This window comes from Zingiber officinale, chromosome 3A, assembly GCF_018446385.1.
Source record: "Zingiber officinale cultivar Zhangliang chromosome 3A, Zo_v1.1, whole genome shotgun sequence".
Lineage (NCBI taxonomy): Eukaryota > Viridiplantae > Streptophyta > Magnoliopsida > Zingiberales > Zingiberaceae > Zingiber > Zingiber officinale.
In genome coordinates this window covers 130076036-130082035 of record NC_055990.1, presented here as the reverse complement: position 1 = coordinate 130082035, position 6000 = coordinate 130076036, and positions in this window count along the sequence as shown.

The following is a 6000-nucleotide window of genomic DNA, read 5'->3' as shown; positions in this document are numbered from 1 at the left end:
TCTTATTTACACCCAATGGCTTTTACACCATTTGGTAGTTCTACAAGCTCCCAGACTTTATTAGAATACATATATTCTAATTCTGTATTCATTGCTCTTTACAAAGATGTTGCATCTTTATCTTGGAGCGCTTCGTCATATGTCCAGGAATTAGGTTCATGTTCACCAGGGATCAAGTCTAAAGACTCTCCCAAAACATGAATATTTTAGGTTGCTTAACAACCCTCCCACTACGACAAGGCACTTTCTGCAATTGTATATCATCTGTGATATGTGTTGCAATTTCTTGTGATATTTCATCTTATACAGTTGGTAATAGATTAGACGTGTCCTTTATTATTTTCTTAAGAACAAATTTACTTATGGGCTTATAGTTTATAACATAGTCCTCTTCTAAAAATCATGCATTGGTGCTAATAATGACCTTCTGATTTTTAGGACTATAAACCTCCTTTCGTTTCTCTAGGATAACCTACAAACAAGTGAACTCTTGTCCAACTTATCAGTGTCTCTCATGTGCTAGACCACCCAAATCCGAATATACTTCAGACTAGGCTTACGCCCATTTTGCAATTCTATGGGAGTAGAGAGTTCTGACTTAGAAGGTACTATGTTCACTTCCATTTCCAGTGCATATCCTCAAAACAAATTTTGGTAATTCTAAATAACTCATCATTGATATAACTATTTCCATAAGAGTCCTATACCTTCATTCTACTACACCATTCTGTTGGGGTATACCAGGTACAGTTAATTGGCATTAAATCCCGACTTTTGATAAGTGACTCCTTAACTCTCCCAAGAGGTACTTGCCACTACGATCTCAGTGTAGTGTCTTGATATTTTTAGCTTGACGTCACTCCACATCAGCCTAGTACTCTTTGAACTGATCAAAGCACTTAGACTTGTGGTGCGTCAAGTAAATGTATCCTTATTTCGAATAGTCATCTATAAAAGAAATGAAATATTCGAAACAACCTCTTGCCTGGATAGTCAAAGGTCTACACAAATTAGAATGAATCAATTCCAACACATCTTTGGCTCTATACCCCTTAGACTTAAAAGCTTCTTGGTTATTATTCTTTCCAAGTAAGATTCGCAGGTTGGAAAGGTTTCCTCTACCAATGAACCCAAAAGTTCATCGGCTATTATACTTTGAATTCTACTCAAGTTAATATAACCTAGCCTTAGATGCCAAAGATATGATTGGTTCATCTCCGAAGGTTGCTTTCTCTTATTAAAGTTAGAAGATATGTTATTAATTTCCATTTGTTGCATTGTGAGAGTTATTGTATTTTTAAATTGCCAACCAACGTACCAGAACAGATAAATTCCCTCCTTTTTTTTATAACAACTTTGTTATTAAAAGAGGCAGAATATCAAGTTCTTTAAATAGTTTAGAAATTGAAAACTACTTCTTTCTAAACTTGGTACGTAAAGATAATTTCTCAACAAAAATCCATGTTTTATTCCTATCGAAGGATAAACATCTCCCACTACAATAGCTGCTACTTTTGTAGTAATGCCCATGTAGACGGTGATTTTTCTTTCATATAGTTGTCGGAGTTCCTAGAACCCCTGCAATAAATTGCAGACATGATCAGTGGTTCCCGTACTACACACCAGGTACCGGTAGATAACTCCACTAAACATGTAACAACTAATGAATAAAATACACCTTTATTGTCTTAGTTCTAAGAAGATAATCCACCTTATTGTCCAAGTCTTATTTTCAATCATTATAATTAGGACCACTAAGTCTATCCTATAGTATAACAGCTAGGGGATTGACCAACATTTTAAATCCTAAGAATCACAAAAATATTTGGTCAAGACTAACTCCTTAAAAATCCCCATGAATTTTGTATGTCACGTTAGTGTGGACGTATACAAATTCAAAGAGGAGATTTTATCCATTAATTTTATTATATCGTCAACCTTACTTTATGATGAATAAAATTAATAGTTGGTCTTGTCTTTGGTCAAATATTTGGTCAAAACTTTGAATTTAAAATAATATTGATTCCTCAAAATAATATCAATTAAATTCACCAACACCTCTAACACCGTGAATTTTGTATGCCATGTTAGTGTGGACGTATACAAAATCAAACATTTGTAAGAGGAGGGTCTTACCCATTAATTATCTTGTCATCCTTAAATTACCTCAAACGCCATGAATTTTGTATGCCACGTTAGTGTGGACGTATACAAATTCATTTGTTTGTAAGAGGAGGTTTTACCCAATTTATTTTGTCAACCTAACTTTATGACAAAATAACCTCAAACACCGTGAATTTTGCATGCCACGTTAGTGTGGGCATATACAAGTTCAAACATTTGTAAGAGGAGGGTTTCACCTAGCTTTATGACAAATTAATAGTTGGTATTCCTTTGGTCCCGCAAAACAATAGCAGTGACTCCGTTGGGGAGGATACTATTGAATGCGTCTAAGTGTATACCATTACTTGATACTTAGTCCATTAAATAGGATTATGCCCCTTCAGTTGGAGAAGATCACACACCCCTAAATAATTTCCTATAACCATCCATAGAGGAAGTTTGATCTAGTGATCCGCAACAAACCCATCTGTTGTGGAGGGAGGCACTCAGAGCCAACACGTAAACTTGTTGCATAACTTACAAACCAGTATTGGAGACCATGGAATTTATTTAAAAAATCTCTCTCCCACTTAGTTTTTTAAAGTCAGGAATTTTAACCTATGCTAGCATACATCACATGCACATAATAGTAAATAAAAGCACTAAATATGGAAATTAATTTTCCAACTATTATGGCTTCTTCCATCACTGTTCTTCTTATGTTCCAACCCTGGCTGCTGCCATCTTTAGCCACCGTCATCGGGTCCATGTCATCGGGTCCATCGAGCTTCCTTTTCTGCTGCGTCTCTGGTCCTCCAACAGCACCACGCTTCGCAAGGATACGATTCGTGACAAAAATAGAATTTTACATATATCGATCCTATATTTCACAAATAAATGTACATGTAATCTAGATCGAAACAAAAATGTAAAATCCTAATAACTAATACAACTCCTACTGTATTTAATATTACAATCATGCACACACAATAAAATGCCCTTGACATGTCCAAGGGTCCAATCACACACAATATCTATATGCCATAATAGTTGGAGCCTGCAACCACAAAGTTAGCACATCCTACTATTATCCTGCCTAAATTATGTATGACATGTGCATAATCTATTTAAAAACCAAACACACAGAGGCAAACCCTAGCTCTGATACCAATTGTTGGTTTGTCCTAGGAAGATCGTACCGATTCCATTGTAAAAAAATTTTGTACAAGTGTCGAACCTTTCCTAAACAACCTATTATGTTCTTTAGAAGTTAAATTAGGAATCGCAAACAGAACTTAACATTATTGATTCCAAATTTAACCTATTTGTTCTTAATGGTTTAGACATGGATCGCAAGCGGAACTTAACACTATTGATCCAAATCCACCTATGTTATAAATTCAATTAAATATTAATTTCTAAAATTTGCTTCCAGGACTGCATGGCGAGGCACATGGCCTTCTTGGGTTGGGAGCATCCACCACCGCTTAGACAAAGCCTTTTAATTAAGCTAATATTTAATTTCCTTATATAACTCTAGGTTTAACCGAAAAGAACAATCGAATCACAAATTCGAAAAAAAAAGAAAACACAACTTCAAAACAAATCCAAAAAACTAGAATCTAATTGTCTCTTGTGTTTAGAATTCTTACAAAGAAAATAACTAGCATGATGCGGAAGAAAATTACTAGTTATACCTCTTCTTTGCGAGCTAATAACCTCGAGATCTTCTGTCGTATTTCTCGTCTCGCCTTGGACGTCGTGTGGGCGACGATCCTCCAAGATGAACACCACCTAAAAGAGCTTCTCCTCCTTCTAGTATTCGGCCACCAACACCACCAAGGAACCAAAGAGAGCAAGGGGAAAGGGAAGGGAAGAGATCCGGCCACAAGAGAGAGCATAATCAATAGAATAAGAATATATGCATACCCTACTTCTCCTATTCTTCTCCTTCTCTTTGTATCCGGTCATACAAAACAACTACATAGAGGTGGCTGACCCTAGCATGAAGAGAAGCAAGGGTCGGCCCTTAGGAGAAGACTTGGAGAGAAGAGAGAAAGAATAGAATAGAATTGGGCACCAAGCAAGGTGATCGGCCACCTCATCAAGGATAAGAAAATATATTTTTTTATAAAATTTTATAAGTTCTTATAAAATTTTATAAGCTCTCTTTTAATTTCCTAAAGTGGGAGTTAAAAAAGGAAAGTTTTAAAAAATTATAATCATGTTTTAAAATTTAAAATTCTCTTATAAAATTTCCTTTTTTAACATGGTGATAGAAAATTTAAATTTTAAAACTTCTCTTCCTTTTTTCTTAAAACCATGAGGATGGTTAAAAAATGAAAGTTTTAAAACTTTTAAACTTTCTTTTAAAACATGTGGCCTAATTCAATTAAGGAAAGTTTTTAAATTTAAAATTTCTCTTTTACAACTTGTAGATTTCTACAAAGAGAAGATTTTAAAAATTCAAAACACCCCTCCTTGTTTGAATTAATGTGACCGACCCCTCAAGAGGGTAATGTGGCCGACCCCTTTCTTGGACACCAAGATGGGCTTATATTTGGATGGACTTGAGGTTTTAATGAGGTTACGATAGGGACCTAGAGGAGAAATTGATTTTGGTCTTCCGATGAGCTTGAGTATCCCATGTTCGCCCCGAATACACAACTCAAGTTCATCGATAATAACTCATTCCACTAGAGAGTTATTACTGCACTACCACACTAATCCCAAATTACATTATGGGCTCCTTCTCATTATGAGTGTGTTAGTCTCCCTATATTTAAGATTACGAATGTCCACTAATTAAGTAAGTTACTAACAACTCACTTAATTAATATCTAACTCCAAGAGAAGTACCACTCAACTTCATTGTCATGTCGGACTAAGTCCACCTGCAAGATTTAACATAACAATCCTTATGAGCTCCTCTTGGGGACATTCTCAACATAGATAACTAGGACACAGATTCCTTCTATAATCAACAACACACACTATAAGTAATATCATTTCCCAACTTATCGAGCCTATTGATTTATCGAGATAAATCTCACCCTTTGATAAGTTAAAGAAATAAATACTAAATATATGTGCTTTTTATTATATTAGGATTAAGAGCACACACTTCCATAATAACTAAGGTCTAGTTCTTTTACTAAGTCAGTATGAAAAGAACTTACCTAAAATAGTTCTACTCAATACACCTAGAGTGTACTAGTGTAATTTATTAGTCAAGATAAACTAATACTTAATTACACTATGACTATTCCAATGGTTTGTTCCTTTCTATCTTAGTCGCGAGCAACTGTTTATAATTTATAAAGAATAGATAATCATGATCTTTTGTGTGTGACACCACACACCATGTTATCTACGATATAAATTAATTGAACAACTACACTTAACATAAATGTATATATTTTTGACCAAAAGTGATTCTTTATTTCAAAATAAATGTTTACAAAAGCTAGGATTTTAGTATACACTCTAACACCGATCGTAGCTTCCATTTCTTTAAAATACTCCGGAAGGCGAACAAATTTCAATAGAAATAGGAATGTGATAAATCCTTCTAGGAATTGAAAGATTACTTGTCTACCCTTCCTGTATTAGCTAAGCCTATAGTAGGAGAGACCCTCTGGGCGTATTTGTCAGCTAATGAGAACGTTGTGGGCTCTGTACACTACAACAAAAACCCTCATAGACATCAGTGGAACAACAACAGTTTTAAGTAAAAACTGATGTCTTTGAGTATTTTACACCGGTTTTTCCAAAAACCGGTGTCTATGAGCGCAGATTTTCGTTCATAGACATCGGTTTTTTAGCCGATATCTATGAGCGCCTTTTTTTTCGTTAATAGACACCGATTTTAACATCGATTTTTAAAACCCGGTGTTT